This window comes from Phyllobates terribilis, unplaced genomic scaffold (assembly GCF_046119375.1).
Source record: "Phyllobates terribilis strain yellow unplaced genomic scaffold, ASM4611937v1 Scaffold_986__1_contigs__length_492241, whole genome shotgun sequence".
In the NCBI taxonomy this organism is placed as follows: domain Eukaryota; kingdom Metazoa; phylum Chordata; class Amphibia; order Anura; family Dendrobatidae; genus Phyllobates; species Phyllobates terribilis.
In genome coordinates this window covers 159,352-175,130 of record NW_027363746.1, presented here as the reverse complement: position 1 = coordinate 175,130, position 15,779 = coordinate 159,352, and the positions used below count along the sequence as shown (strand labels likewise).

The 15,779-nt window shown below is 42.4% G+C and overlaps 9 non-coding genes and 1 pseudogene across 9 annotated transcripts; all 10 read left to right on the top strand.

The window, feature by feature from the left end:
- The first annotated feature begins 3,426 nt into the window (after positions 1-3,426).
- LOC141241332 (U2 spliceosomal RNA) lies at positions 3,427-3,629 on the top strand (annotated as a pseudogene).
- Positions 3,630-4,749: 1,120 nt separating this feature from the next.
- LOC141241301 (U2 spliceosomal RNA) lies at positions 4,750-4,940 on the top strand. Its single transcript, XR_012306081.1, has one exon. It is a non-coding gene; the product is annotated as a U2 spliceosomal RNA (small nuclear RNA).
- A 1,122-nt stretch (positions 4,941-6,062) lies between these two features.
- LOC141241062 (U2 spliceosomal RNA) lies at positions 6,063-6,253 on the top strand. Its single transcript, XR_012305849.1, has one exon. It is a non-coding gene; the product is annotated as a U2 spliceosomal RNA (small nuclear RNA).
- Positions 6,254-7,372: 1,119 nt separating this feature from the next.
- Positions 7,373-7,563, top strand: LOC141241306 (U2 spliceosomal RNA). Its single transcript, XR_012306086.1, has one exon. It is a non-coding gene; the product is annotated as a U2 spliceosomal RNA (small nuclear RNA).
- A 1,121-nt stretch (positions 7,564-8,684) lies between these two features.
- Positions 8,685-8,875, top strand: LOC141241060 (U2 spliceosomal RNA). The gene has a single exon (XR_012305848.1). It is a non-coding gene; the product is annotated as a U2 spliceosomal RNA (small nuclear RNA).
- A 1,120-nt stretch (positions 8,876-9,995) lies between these two features.
- LOC141241233 (U2 spliceosomal RNA) lies at positions 9,996-10,186 on the top strand. The gene has a single exon (XR_012306015.1). It is a non-coding gene; the product is annotated as a U2 spliceosomal RNA (small nuclear RNA).
- Positions 10,187-11,311: 1,125 nt separating this feature from the next.
- LOC141241059 (U2 spliceosomal RNA) lies at positions 11,312-11,502 on the top strand. Its single transcript, XR_012305847.1, has one exon. It is a non-coding gene; the product is annotated as a U2 spliceosomal RNA (small nuclear RNA).
- Positions 11,503-12,623: 1,121 nt separating this feature from the next.
- On the top strand, positions 12,624-12,814 carry LOC141241302 (U2 spliceosomal RNA). Its single transcript, XR_012306082.1, has one exon. It is a non-coding gene; the product is annotated as a U2 spliceosomal RNA (small nuclear RNA).
- Positions 12,815-13,935: 1,121 nt separating this feature from the next.
- LOC141241058 (U2 spliceosomal RNA) lies at positions 13,936-14,126 on the top strand. The gene has a single exon (XR_012305846.1). It is a non-coding gene; the product is annotated as a U2 spliceosomal RNA (small nuclear RNA).
- A 1,122-nt stretch (positions 14,127-15,248) lies between these two features.
- On the top strand, positions 15,249-15,439 carry LOC141241057 (U2 spliceosomal RNA). The gene has a single exon (XR_012305845.1). It is a non-coding gene; the product is annotated as a U2 spliceosomal RNA (small nuclear RNA).
- The last annotated feature ends 340 nt before the right edge of the window (positions 15,440-15,779 follow it).

The following is a 15,779-nucleotide window of genomic DNA, read 5'->3' as shown; positions in this document are numbered from 1 at the left end:
CAAGACCAGAAGAGCTACTGTTTTACATTTTTTAACCTGTTTTACAGCTTCTGTTTTCTTTTTACAAGAATGTCATATCCCTCATAAGATTTCTTACAAAAAATATAAGGAAGAGTGGAAACATGGTCCATCGGTCTGGTCTGGATCAAATGCAACTGGATCAGCCGGGGTAGCTATACTTTTTAAGGGAAATGTGTCTATTGATTTTATCCAAGATATTTTACCGGGTCGTATTCTTTTAGTTAAGGCTTTTATTGATGGGACAAGATGGCAGTTTTTAAATTTTTATGGGTCACCTGATAAAAATGAAAGGGCTGATATGCTGGAAATTTTACCTTTATTTATTAACATTTCAGAACCTTTTATCCTGGCAGGTGATTTTAATTGTATTTTAAAAGGCGAAAGCCGACGCTCCGGTTCCGTGAGTAGAAATTATGACAAAACGTCTGGAATGTTAAGCAATATTATAAATGATTGTAAATTAACTGATGTGTATAAAGAATGTAACAAGGATAGCCCTATAGACGCTGGTTTCACCTGGAGCAATTCTACATGTAGCTCCAGGATAGATTTTGTTTTAGGTTCAGAAAAAATACTGCCAGTGAAATGTGAAGTTTTAACTAATATTCTCTCAGATCACAAGGTTTTATCTTTTAGAGTGAGGATTAATGGAAAGAAGAAATGTGGTAAGAAATCTTGGAAATTGAATGTGTCCCTTTTAAAAGATCCACAAATTTTATCGGATTTTATTGAGTTTTATGTAAAGTGTAGAAAAAGGAAAAACCCCAATATTTCTTTTAGCTCCTGGTGGGATAGAATGAAAATAAGCATTAAAGATTTCTTTATTAAGAAAAGCATACAAAAAGCTAAAGAAAAGTTTGAGATCTATAATTTTCTTAATATCAGGTTACAGACATTGTACAAATTCAAAGACAATGGTCTGGATGTAGGTAATGATATATTGAGTCTTAAAGGAGAAATTTCAAAGTGGTTGGAACAAAAAGGAAAAGAACTGATTTTTCGTTCAAAGGTAAAACACGTAGAAGAGGATGAGACTTGTTCCAGGTATTTTTTTAAGAAAAACAAACAGACAAAAACAATAATTGATAACATAGATGGAGATAATAATATCAACGTTATATTGGATAAGGTAAATGTCTATTTTAATGATCTTTTTAATGTAAAAACTGTAGACCATGATTTAATACACACTTTCCTGGGGGAGATCAAGTCCACCCTAGATGCTGATGCCCAAAGTTTTTTATCCCAACCTCTAGTTGAGGAAGAGATTTTAGAAACCATGAAGAGTTTTAAAAATGGTAAAGTGCCCGGCCCTGATGGTATCCCCATAGAGTTTTATATAAGTTTTTATGATATTTTAAAAGATGATTTGTTTAATTTGTTTTCCGAAGTTTTTAATAATAAGGTTTTACTCAACTCATGGAAGAAAGGTGAGGTATCACTACTATACAAAAAAGGTGACAAAACGGATCTTAAAAACTGGAGGCCGATAACTCTTTTAAATAGTGATTACAAAATTATGGCTAAGATCTGTGCAAATCGGTTGAAAAAGGTGATATATAAAGTAATTCATGCAAATCAGGTATGCGGGGTACCTGGGCGTAGTATCTGGGACAATTTAAACCTGGTGAAAGATTGTATTGAAGATGTAAAAACCAGAAAGACAAAGATGTCAATCCTAGCGGTGGATTTTGAGAAAGCTTTTGACCGCGTGTCTCATTTTTATCTTTTTAAAGTTTTAGAAAAAATGGGCATTCCGGGTGGGTTTTTATTGTCTCTTAAAGCTTTTTATAATGATTGTACGAGTAAGATTTTAGTTAATGGTTTTAAAACAAAAGAGGTAGTTTTAAAATCAGGGGTGAAGCAGGGTTGCCCTTTGTCCCCCCTGCTTTTTATATGTGCTATAGAACCCCTTTTATGTACAATACGCCAGGATAAGCAAATATGTGGAGTACCCTTACCCGGAGGGAACGGTCTACAAGTTAAAGTTGTAAGCTATATGGATGATGTAGCCGTGTTTGGATGTGATGTACCTTCAATACAAAAAACGATAAGCCAAATTCAGTCTTTTTGTACAGTTTCCGGTTTTAAAATTAATCTTACTAAATGTAATATTTTAAATGTCGGGGGGATGCGTTTACATGATGTACCAATTGCAGTTACAGATTCCATCACTATTTTAGGTGTTTCTTTTAATGAATCTAATAATGGTTTTAATAGCTGGGATGCGGCAGCACAGAAAATTAATCAGAAAATCTGCATGTGGAATATGAGAAAGCTGTCAATGGAAGGTAAAGTTCTGATTGTAAAAATGGTGATATTACCTATCCTGTTATATCTTAGTTTGGTGTTCCCCCCTCCTACAAATTTGTTGAAACGAATTACAAAAGTATGTTTTACCTCAAAAATGGAGAAACTCAAAAGAGAAATTGTGACAAAGCCAAAGGTTAAAGGTGGGAAAGATTTCCCTGTTTTAGATAAGTTTCTTTTAATACATTTTTTCTGTTTCTGTTTTAAAACCCTTTTTAAAGATAATTACCTTTCCTATTTTATGCGTTTTAACACTGGTTTTCTCATGAGAAGGTTTGGTTGGTTTGAAACGGTTTTATCCTTTCCTTATGCTTTTAACCTACCTGCACATTATGAGATTTTAAAGAAAATTATTCTTGATTTTAAATTGAATAAGAAACAGACAGGGGATCTATGTAACAGCAAGACACTACTCAAACAAATTAGTACTGATGTGACGTTGTGTGATATTGAACGTTATGATGATGACAAAACTGTACACATATGGAAAATGATTAACGCCCCTTATCTTTTTAATGTACAGAAAGACATGTCTTGGAGCTGCGCACACCACTGTCTTCCTTGCCGGGCATTCCAGTACAGAAGAGGTTTTGTGAGGTCTGCCATCTGCCCAAGAGAAGGTTGTCAAGAAGAAGAGACAGTGAAGCATCTTTTATGGACTTGTGCTTTTGCTAAAGAGTTCTGGAGAAGACTAATCCCCCTGCTGGAGAAAATGGTGGACCTCAAGGACTTTAATTTTGCATGAGTGTTATATGGTCTTCTGGAATGCCCAACAATGGACCAAAAAATAATGGCGTGGAAGATAGTGAATTGTGCCAAGATAGCGCTCTGGAATGCTAGAAATATTGCTGTTTTTAAACATGAAATGTTACCAGTAGATGATGTTTTAGCCTTTTGTAAAAGTGAAATGTACATATACTATTTATTGGACAGGAAAAAGAATGTAACATTGGCAGGCAAATGGCTTTTTAACCTATGGAATATTTGAAGTCTTGTAAAATTTGCTGTGATGGAATATTTATTTTTCTTTGAAGTCCCGAAAGTGTAATGTGGATGTAATGGTTTTATTTCTGTAATTTGTTAAATTTTAAATAAACGGTTTTTATCCCCATGTGGGGGATAGCCAAATTAAAAAAAAAAAAAAATCTGTTCTTATCAGTTTAATATCTGATACGTCCCCTATCTGGGGACCATATATTAAATGGATTTTTAGAACAGGGAGATGGAAAAAGAGCTTGCTCTGTCCACTCCACGCATTGACCTGGTATTGCAGTATCTCCAGGACCGGTGCACCCCTTCTTTAATGCAGTTTCTAAAATCAGAAAGAATTGAATTCAATGCTTTTTGTTCATTTTGCTTGTTTGTCGGATTTTGGGATGGACTCTTTGGCTTTGCTTTTCTTCTCCTCATTGGATTTTTCATGTTAAAAGTTGCAGAAGCCAGATGACAAGCTCATTTTGGTTCAACTTCAGCAACTGTGCATTGCATTGCCATGTAATGTAATGTAATGCAATGCTATCTATCTAGCTCTCCCTCTATACTTCCTTTTGGATAAACAGACATATTAGGCAAGCATTTTGGAGCTTTCACCTAAATAACTACAGGTGGTGAGATAAGCTGCACAATATAATTGACCTTTCAGTATATTGTTGCACACACACCATCTATTTAGCAAATGCCCTTGTTATCAACAGCAGCCTTTTAAACTCACCTGAGCTAACAGGTATGTGAGCTGGTTACTCTGCTGCGCTTAAAATTTCTTTTTTGGTTTGCTACAATGCCTTTTCTGAAACGTTGTCTCCCTCTGCTGGAACACTGACTTCTTTCATTTAATGCCTGCAGAATATAAAAGAGAAACCAACCCAAAAAGTTTGGTTGATTAGTCTGTGGCATTCTTTTAAACTGTTGCTTATGGCGGTCTCTGTGAGCTTCTCAGTGACATTCAGCCATCCAGGTATCCCGCCTGCAGTAGACGGAATGTGGCAATGGAACGCTGGCTGCGCGTGTCATAATAGGCTCTGAGCCTTTATATACCTGCGCACAGCAGCAGCCACCTTCAGTCTGCTGCTGGACAGCCAGCAGCAGCAGCAGCAGGAGAGGTAATTAATAAGCAACCCTCCTGCTAAGGGTAGACAGCTGCTCGTTCCACCCCCCCCCCGCCTTAATTGGTTCTCCTCCCTTCCAACGGTGTTGAGGCGGGCGGGAACAGCCGGGGGTTGAGGGTACTGTGCTAAAAGAGGTGGAGTTATGCAGATCTAAAACGCGTGGATTGCAGCAGCAGCAAGCCGAAAAGTGCAGGCATGTGAGGGATCTAGAGGTTGACAGCATGTCTTCTTAACGGGAGTCCAGGTGGCCATCTCCACAAATGGACTTTTCAAAATCCTTGGGTGGCACCGTAGTCGGAAACCAATTCTGGTTATCGCTTCTCGGCCTTTTGGCTAAGATCAAGTGTAGTATCTGTTCTTATCAGTTTAATATCTGATACGTCCCCTATCTGGGGACCATATATTAAATGGATTTTTAGAACAGGGAGATGGAAAAAGAGCTTGCTCTGTCCACTCCACGCATTGACCTGGTATTGCAGTATCTCCACGACTGGTGCACCCCTTCTTTAATGCAGTTTCTAAAATCAGAAAGAATTGAATTCAATGCTTTTTGTTCATTTTGCTTGTTTGTCGGATTTTGGGATGGACTCTTTGGCTTTGCTTTTCTTCTCCTCATTGGATTTTTCATGTTAAAAGTTGCAGAAGCCAGATGACAAGCTCATTTTGGTTCAACTTCAGCAACTGTGCATTGCATTGCCATGTAATGTAATGTAATGCAATGCTATCTATCTAGCTCTCCCTCTATACTTCCTTTTGGATAAACAGACATATTAGGCAAGCATTTTGGAGCTTTCACCTAAATAACTACAGGTGGTGAGATAAGCTGCACAATATAATTGACCTTTCAGTATATTGTTGCACACACACCATCTATTTAGCAAATGCCCTTGTTATCAACAGCAGCCTTTTAAACTCACCTGAGCTAACAGGTATGTGAGCTGGTTACTCTGCTGGGCTTAAAATTTCTTTTTTGGTTTGCTACAATGCCTTTTCTGAAACGTTGTCTCCCTCTGCTGGAACACTGACTTCTTTCATTTAATGCCTGCAGACTATAAAAGAGAAACAAACCCAAAAAGTTTGGTTGATTAGTCTGTGGCATTCTTTTAAACTGTTGCTTATGGCGGTCTCTGTGAGCTTCTCAGTGACATTCAGCCATCCAGGTATCCCGCCTGCAGTAGACGGAATGTGGCAATGGAACGCTGGCTGCGCGTGTCATAATAGGCTCTGAGCCTTTATATACCTGCGCACAGCAGCAGCCACCTTCAGTCTGCTGCTGGACAGCCAGCAGCAGCAGCAGCAGGAGAGGTAATTAATCAGCAACCCTCCTGCTAAGGGTAGACAGCTGCTCGTTCCACCCCCCCCCCCCGCCTTAATTGGTTCTCCTCCCTTCCAACGGTGTTGAGGCGGGTGGGAACAGCCGGGGGTTGAGGGTACTGTGCTAAAAGAGGTGGAGTTATGCAGATCTAAAACGCGTGGATTGCAGCAGCAGCAAGCCGAAAAGTGCAGACATGTGAGGGATCTAGAGGTTGACAGCATGTCTTCTTAACGGGAGTCCAGGTGGCCATCTCCACAAATGGACTTTTCAGAATCCTTGGGTGGCACCGTAGTCGGAAAGCAATTCTGGTTATCGCTTCTCGGCCTTTTGGCTAAGATCAAGTGTAGTATCTGTTCTTATCAGTTTAATATCTGATACGTCCCCTATCTGGGGACCATATATTAAATGGATTTTTAGAACAGGGAGATGGAAAAAGAGCTTGCTCTGTCCACTCCACGCATTGACCTGGTATTGCAGTATCTCCAGGACCGGTGCACCCCTTCTTTAATGCAGTTTCTAAAATCAGAAAGAATTGAATTCAATGCTTTTTGTTCATTTTGCTTGTTTGTCGGATTTTGGGATGGACTCTTTGGCTTTGCTTTTCTTCTCCTCATTGGATTTTTCATGTTAAAAGTTGCAGAAGCCAGATGACAAGCTCATTTTGGTTCAACTTCAGCAACTGTGCATTGCATTGCCATGTAATGTAATGTAATGCAATGCTATCTATCTAGCTCTCCCTCTATACTTCCTTTTGGATAAACAGACATATTAGGCAAGCATTTTGGAGCTTTCACCTAAATAACTACAGGTGGTGAGATAAGCTGCACAATATAATTGACCTTTCAGTATATTGTTGCACACACACCATCTATTTAGCAAATGCCCTTGTTATCAACAGCAGCCTTTTAAACTCACCTGAGCTAACAGGTATGTGAGCTGGTTACTCTGCTGCGCTTAAAATTTCTTTTTTGGTTTGCTACAATGCCTTTTCTGAAACGTTGTCTCCCTCTGCTGGAACACTGACTTCTTTCATTTAATGCCTGCAGACTATAAAAGAGAAACCAACCCAAAAAGTTTGGTTGATTAGTCTGTGGCATTCTTTTAAACTGTTGCTTATGGCGGTCTCTGTGAGCTTCTCAGTGACATTCAGCCATCCAGGTATCCCGCCTGCAGTAGACGGAATGTGGCAATGGAACGCTGGCTGCGCGTGTCATAATAGGCTCTGAGCCTTTATATACCTGCGCACAGCAGCAGCCACCTTCAGTCTGCTGCTGGACAGCCAGCAGCAGCAGCAGCAGGAGAGGTAATTAATCAGCAACCCTCCTGCTAAGGGTAGACAGCTGCTCGTTCCACCCCCCCCCGCCTTAATTGGTTCTCCTCCCTTCCAACGGTGTTGAGGCGGGTGGGAACAGCCGGGGGTTGAGGGTACTGTGCTAAAAGAGGTGGAGTTATGCAGATCTAAAACGCGTGGATTGCAGCAGCAGCAAGCCGAAAAGTGCAGGCATGTGAGGGATCTAGAGGTTGACAGCATGTCTTCTTAACGGGAGTCCAGGTGGCCATCTCCACAAATGGACTTTTCAGAATCCTTGGGTGGCACCGTAGTCGGAAACCAATTCTGGTTATCGCTTCTCGGCCTTTTGGCTAAGATCAAGTGTAGTATCTGTTCTTATCAGTTTAATATCTGATACGTCCCCTATCTGGGGACCATATATTAAATGGATTTTTAGAACAGGGAGATGGAAAAAGAGCTTGCTCTGTCCACTCCACGCATTGACCTCGTATTGCAGTATCTCCAGGACCGGTGCACCCCTTCTTTAATGCAGTTTCTAAAATCAGAAAGAATTGAATTCAATGCTTTTTGTTCATTTTGCTTGTTTGTCGGATTTTGGGATGGACTCTTTGGCTTTGCTTTTCTTCTCCTCATTGGATTTTTCATGTTAAAAGTTGCAGAAGCCAGATGACAAGCTCATTTTGGTTCAACTTCAGCAACTGTGCATTGCATTGCCATGTAATGTAATGTAATGCAATGCTATCTATCTAGCTCTCCCTCTATACTTCCTTTTGGATAAACAGACATATTAGGCAAGCATTTTGGAGCTTTCACCTAAATAACTACAGGTGGTGAGATAAGCTGCACAATATAATTGACCTTTCAGTATATTGTTGCACACACACCATCTATTTAGCAAATGCCCTTGTTATCAACAGCAGCCTTTTAAACTCACCTGAGCTAACAGGTATGTGAGCTGGTTACTCTGCTGCGCTTAAAATTTCTTTTTTGGTTTGCTACAATGCCTTTTCTGAAACGTTGTCTCCCTCTGCTGGAACTCTGACTTCTTTCATTTAATGCCTGCAGACTATAAAAGAGAAACCAACCCAAAAAGTTTGGTTGATTAGCCTGTGGCATTCTTTTAAACTGTTGCTTATGGCGGTCTCTGTGAGCTTCTCAGTGACATTCAGCCATCCAGGTATCCCGCCTGCAGTAGACGGAATGTGGCAATGGAACGCTGGCTGCGCGTGTCATAATAGGCTCTGAGCCTTTATATACCTGCGCACAGCAGCAGCCACCTTCAGTCTGCTGCTGGACAGCCAGCAGCAGCAGCAGCAGGAGAGGTAATTAATCAGCAACCCTCCTGCTAAGGGTAGACAGCTGCTCGTTCCACCCCCCCCCCCGCCTTAATTGGTTCTCCTCCCTTCCAACGGTGTTGAGGCGGGTGGGAACAGCCGGGGGTTGAGGGTACTGTGCTAAAAGAGGTGGAGTTATGCAGATCTAAAACGCGTGGATTGCAGCAGCAGCAAGCCGAAAAGTGCAGGCATGTGAGGGATCTAGAGGTTGACAGCATGTCTTCTTAACGGGAGTCCAGGTGGCCATCTCCACAAATGGACTTTTCAGAATCCTTGGGTGGCACCGTAGTCGGAAACCAATTCTGGTTATCGCTTCTCGGCCTTTTGGCTAAGATCAAGTGTAGTATCTGTTCTTATCAGTTTAATATCTGATACGTCCCCTATCTGGGGACCATATATTAAATGGATTTTTAGAACAGGGAGATGGAAAAAGAGCTTGCTCTGTCCACTCCACGCATTGACCTGGTATTGCAGTATCTCCAGGACCGGTGCACCCCTTCTTTAATGCAGTTTCTAAAATCAGAAAGAATTGAATTCAATGCTTTTTGTTCATTTTGCTTGTTTGTCGGATTTTGGGATGGACTCTTTGGCTTTGCTTTTCTTCTCCTCATTGGATTTTTCATGTTAAAAGTTGCAGAAGCCAGATGACAAGCTCATTTTGGTTCAACTTCAGCAACTGTGCATTGCATTGCCATGTAATGTAATGTAATGCAATGCTATCTATCTAGCTCTCCCTCTATACTTCCTTTTGGATAAACAGACATATTAGGCAAGCATTTTGGAGCTTTCACCTAAATAACTACAGGTGGTGAGATAAGCTGCACAATATAATTGACCTTTCAGTATATTGTTGCACACACACCATCTATTTAGCAAATGCCCTTGTTATCAACAGCAGCCTTTTAAACTCACCTGAGCTAACAGGTATGTGAGCTGGTTACTCTGCTGCGCTTAAAATTTCTTTTTTGGTTTGCTACAATGCCTTTTCTGAAACGTTGTCTCCCTCTGCTGGAACACTGACTTCTTTCATTTAATGCCTGCAGACTATAAAAGAGAAACCAACCCAAAAAGTTTGGTTGATTAGTCTGTGGCATTCTTTTAAACTGTTGCTTATGGCGGTCTCTGTGAGCTTCTCAGTGACATTCAGCCATCCAGGTATCCCGCCTGCAGTAGACGGAATGTGGCAATGGAACGCTGGCTGCGCGTGTCATAATAGGCTCTGAGCCTTTATATACCTGCGCACAGCAGCAGCCACCTTCAGTCTGCTGTTGGACAGCCAGCAGCAGCAGCAGCAGGAGAGGTAATTAATCAGCAACCCTCCTGCTAAGGGTAGACAGCTGCTCGTTCCACCCCCCCCCCGCCTTAATTGGTTCTCCTCCCTTCCAACGGTGTTGAGGCGGGTGGGAACAGCCGGGGGTTGAGGGTACTGTGCTAAAAGAGGTGGAGTTATGCAGATCTAAAACGCGTGGATTGCAGCAGCAGCAAGCCGAAAAGTGCAGGCATGTGAGGGATCTAGAGGTTGACAGCATGTCTTCTTAACGGGAGTCCAGGTGGCCATCTCCACAAATGGACTTTTCAGAATCCTTGGGTGGCACCGTAGTCGGAAACCAATTCTGGTTATCGCTTCTCGGCCTTTTGGCTAAGATCAAGTGTAGTATCTGTTCTTATCAGTTTAATATCTGATACGTCCCCTATCTGGGGACCATATATTAAATGGATTTTTAGAACAGGGAGATGGAAAAAGAGCTTGCTCTGTCCACTCCACGCATTGACCTGGTATTGCAGTTTCTCCAGGACCGGTGCACCCCTTCTTTAATGCAGTTTCTAAAATCAGAAAGAATTGAATTCAATGCTTTTTGTTCATTTTGCTTGTTTGTCGGATTTTGGGATGGACTCTTTGGCTTTGCTTTTCTTCTCCTCATTGGATTTTTCATGTTAAAAGTTGCAGAAGCCAGATGACAAGCTCATTTTGGTTCAACTTCAGCAACTGTGCATTGCATTGCCATGTAATGTAATGTAATGCAATGCTATCTATCTAGCTCTCCCTCTATACTTCCTTTTGGATAAACAGACATATTAGGCAAGCATTTTGGAGCTTTCACCTAAATAACTACAGGTGGTGAGATAAGCTGCACAATATAATTGACCTTTCAGTATATTGTTGCACACACACCATCTATTTAGCAAATGCCCTTGTTATCAACAGCAGCCTTTTAAACTCACCTGAGCTAACAGGTATGTGAGCTGGTTACTCTGCTGCGCTTAAAATTTCTTTTTTGGTTTGCTACAATGCCTTTTCTGAAACGTTGTCTCCCTCTGCTGGAACACTGACTTCTTTCATTTAATGCCTGCAGACTATAAAAGAGAAACCAACCCAAAAAGTTTGGTTGATTAGTCTGTGGCATTCTTTTAAACTGTTGCTTATGGCGGTCTCTGTGAGCTTCTCAGTGACATTCAGCCATCCAGGTATCCCGCCTGCAGTAGACGGAATGTGGCAATGGAACACTGGCTGCGCGTGTCATAATAGGCTCTGAGCCTTTATATACCTGCGCACAGCAGCAGCCACCTTCAGTCTGCTGCTGGACAGCCAGCAGCAGCAGCAGCAGTAGAGGTAATTAATCAGCAACCCTCCTGCTAAGGGTAGACAGCTGCTCGTTCCACCCCCCCCCCCCCCCGCCTTAATTGGTTCTCCTCCCTTCCAACGGTGTTGAGGCGGGTGGGAACAGCCGGGGGTTGAGGGTACTGTGCTAAAAGAGGTGGAGTTATGCAGATCTAAAACGCGTGGATTGCAGCAGCAGCAAGCCGAAAAGTGCAGGCATGTGAGGGATCTAGAGGTTGACAGCATGTCTTCTTAACGGGAGTCCAGGTGGCCATCTGCACAAATGGACTTTTCAGAATCCTTGGGTGGCACCGTAGTCGGAAACCAATTCTGGTTATCGCTTCTCGGCCTTTTGGCTAAGATCAAGTGTAGTATCTGTTCTTATCAGTTTAATATCTGATACGTCCCCTATCTGGGGACCATATATTAAATGGATTTTTAGAACAGGGAGATGGAAAAAGAGCTTGCTCTGTCCACTCCACGCATTGACCTGGTATTGCAGTATCTCCAGGACCGGTGCACCCCTTCTTTAATGCAGTTTCTAAAATCAGAAAGAATTGAATTCAATGCTTTTTGTTCATTTTGCTTGTTTGTCGGATTTTGGGATGGACTCTTTGGCTTTGCTTTTCTTCTCCTCATTGGATTTTTCATGTTAAAAGTTGCAGAAGCCAGATGACAAGCTCATTTTGGTTCAACTTCAGCAACTGTGCATTGCATTGCCATGTAATGTAATGTAATGCAATGCTATCTATCTAGCTCTCCCTCTATACTTCCTTTTGGATAAACAGACATATTAGGCAAGCATTTTGGAGCTTTCACCTAAATAACTACAGGTGGTGAGATAAGCTGCACAATATAATTGACCTTTCAGTATATTGTTGCACACACACCATCTATTTAGCAAATGCCCTTGTTATCAACAGCAGCCTTTTAAACTCACCTGAGCTAACAGGTATGTGAGCTGGTTACTCTGCTGCGCTTAAAATTTCTTTTTTGGTTTGCTACAATGCCTTTTCTGAAACGTTGTCTCCCTCTGCTGGAACACTGACTTCTTTCATTTAATGCCTGCAGACTATAAAAGAGAAACCAACCCAAAAAGTTTGGTTGATTAGTTTGTGGCATTCTTTTAAACTGTTGCTTATGGCGGTCTCTGTGAGCTTCTCAGTGACATTCAGCCATCCAGGTATCCCGCCTGCAGTAGACGGAATGTGGCAATGGAACGCTGGCTGCGCGTGTCATAATAGGCTCTGAGCCTTTATATACCTGCGCACAGCAGCAGCCACCTTCAGTCTGCTGCTGGACAGCCAGCAGCAGCAGCAGCAGGAGAGGTAATTAATCAGCAACCCTCCTGCTAAGGGTAGACAGCTGCTCGTTCCACCCCCCCCCCCGCCTTAATTGGTTCTCCTCCCTTCCAACGGTGTTGAGGCGGGTGGGAACAGCCGGGGGTTGAGGGTACTGTGCTAAAAGAGGTGGAGTTATGCAGATCTAAAACGCGTGGATTGCAGCAGCAGCAAGCCGAAAAGTGCAGGCATGTGAGGGATCTAGAGGTTGACAGCATGTCTTCTTAACGGGAGTCCAGGTGGCCATCTCCACAAATGGACTTTTCAGAATCCTTGGGTGGCATCGTAGTCGGAAACCAATTCTGGTTATCGCTTCTCGGCCTTTTGGCTAAGATCAAGTGTAGTATCTCTTCTTATCAGTTTAATATCTGATACGTCCCCTATCTGGGGACCATATATTAAATGGATTTTTAGAACAGGGAGATGGAAAAAGAGCTTGCTCTGTCCACTCCACGCATTGACCTGGTATTGCAGTATCTCCAGGACCGGTGCACCCCTTCTTTAATGCAGTTTCTAAAATCAGAAAGAATTGAATTCAATGCTTTTTGTTCATTTTGCTTGTTTGTCGGATTTTGGGATGGACTCTTTGGCTTTGCTTTTCTTCTCCTCATTGGATTTTTCATGTTAAAAGTTGCAGAAGCCAGATGACAAGCTCATTTTGGTTCAACTTCAGCAACTGTGCATTGCATTGCCATGTAATGTAATGTAATGCAATGCTATCTATCTAGCTCTCCCTCTATACTTCCTTTTGGATAAACAAACATATTAGGCAAGCATTTTGGAGCTTTCACCTAAATAACTACAGGTGGTGAGATAAGCTGCACAATATAATTGACCTTTCAGTATATTGTTGCACACACACCATCTATTTAGCAAATGCCCTTGTTATCAACAGCAGCCTTTTAAACTCACCTGAGCTAACAGGTATGTGAGCTGGTTACTCTGCTGCGCTTAAAATTTCTTTTTTGGTTTGCTACAATGCCTTTTCTGAAACGTTGCCTCCCTCTGCTGGAACACTGACTTCTTTCATTTAATGCCTGCAGACTATAAAAGAGAAACCAACCCAAAAAGTTTGGTTGATTAGTCTGTGGCATTCTTTTAAACTGTTGCTTATGGCGGTCTCTGTGAGCTTCTCAGTGACATTCAGCCATCCAGGTATCCCGCCTGCAGTAGACGGAATGTGGCAATGGAACGCTGGCTGCGCGTGTCATAATAGGCTCTGAGCCTTTATATACCTGCGCACAGCAGCAGCCACCTTCAGTCTGCTGCTGGACAGCCAGCAGCAGCAGCAGCAGGAGAGGTAATTAATCAACAACCCTCCTGCTAAGGGTAGACAGCTGCTCGTTCCACCCCCCCCCCCGCCTTAATTGGTTCTCCTCCCTTCCAACGATGTTGAGGCGGGTGGGAACAGCCGGGGGTTGAGGGTACTGTGCTAAAAGAGGTGGAGTTATGCAGATCTAAAACGCGTGGATTGCAGCAGCAGCAAGCCGAAAAGTGCAGGCATGTGAGGGATCTAGAGGTTGACAGCATGTCTTCTTAACGGGAGTCCAGGTGGCCATCTCCACAAATGGACTTTTCAGAATCCTTGGGTGGCACCGTAGTCGGAAACCAATTCTGGTTATCGCTTCTCGGCCTTTTGGCTAAGATCAAGTGTAGTATCTGTTCTTATCAGTTTAATATCTGATACGTCCCCTATCTGGGGACCATATATTAAATGGATTTTTAGAACAGGGAGATGGAAAAAGAGCTTGCTCTGTCCACTCCACGCATTGACCTGGTATTGCAGTATCTCCAGGACCGGTGCACCCCTTCTTTAATGCAGTTTCTAAAATCAGAAAGAATTGAATTCAATGCTTTTTGTTCATTTTGCTTGTTTGTCGGATTTTGGGATGGACTCTTTGGCTTTGCTTTTCTTCTCCTCATTGGATTTTTCATGTTAAAAGTTGCAGAAGCCAGATGACAAGCTCATTTTGGTTCAACTTCAGCAACTGTGCATTGCATTGCCATGTAATGTAATGTAATGCAATGCTATCTATCTAGCTCTCCCTCTATACTTCCTTTTGGATAAACAGACATATTAGGCAAGCATTTTGGAGCTTTCACCTAAATAACTACAGGTGGTGAGATAAGCTGCACAATATAATTGACCTTTCAGTATATTGTTGCACACACACCATCTATTTAGCAAATGCCCTTGTTATCAACAGCAGCCTTTTAAACTCACCTGAGCTAACAGGTATGTGAGCTGGTTACTCTGCTGCGCTTAAAATTTCTTTTTTGGTTTGCTACAATGCCTTTTCTGAAACGTTGTCTCCCTCTGCTGGAACACTGACTTCTTTCATTTAATGCCTGCAGACTATAAAAGAGAAACCAACCCAAAAAGTTTGGTTGATTAGTTTGTGGCATTCTTTTAAACTGTTGCTTATGGCGGTCTCTGTGAGCTTCTCAGTGACATTCAGCCATCCAGGTATCCCGCCTGCAGTAGACGGAATGTGGCAATGGAACGCTGGCTGCGCGTGTCATAATAGGCTCTGAGCCTTTATATACCTGCGCACAGCAGCAGCCACCTTCAGTCTGCTGCTGGACAGCCAGCAGCAGCAGCAGCAGGAGAGGTAATTAATCAGCAACCCTCCTGCTAAGGGTAGACAGCTGCTCGTTCCACCCCCCCCCCCCGCCTTAATTGGTTCTCCTCCCTTCCAACGGTGTTGAGGCGGGTGGGAACAGCCGGGGGTTGAGGGTACTGTGCTAAAAGAGGTGGAGTTATGCAGATCTAAAACCCGTGGATTGCAGCAGCAGCAAGCCGAAAAGTGCAGGCATGTGAGGGATCTAGAGGTTGACAGCATGTCTTCTTAACGGGAGTCCAGGTGGCCATCTCCACAAATGGACTTTTCAGAATCCTTGGGTGGCACCGTAGTCGGAAACCAATTCTGGTTATCGCTTCTCGGCCTTTTGGCTAAGATCAAGTGTAGTATCTGTTCTTATCAGTTTAATATCTGATACGTCCCCTATCTGGGGACCATATATTAAATGGATTTTTAGAACAGGGAGATGGAAAAAGAGCTTGCTCTGTCCACTCCACGCATTGACCTGGTATTGCAGTATCTCCAGGACCGGTGCACCCCTTCTTTAATGCAGTTTCTAAAATCAGAAAGAATTGAATTCAATGCTTTTTGTTCATTTTGCTTGTTTGTCGGATTTTGGGATGAACTCTTTGGCTTTGCTTTTCTTCTCCTCATTGGATTTTTCATGTTAAAAGTTGCAGAAGCCAGATGACAAGCTCATTTTGGTTCAACTTCAGCAACTGTGCATTGCATTGCCATGTAATGTAATGTAATGCAATGCTATCTATCTAGCTCTCCCTCTATACTTCCTTTTGGATAAACAGACATATTAGGCAAGCATTTTGGAGCTTTCACCTAAATAACTACAGGTGGTGAGATAAGCTGCACAATATAATTGACCTT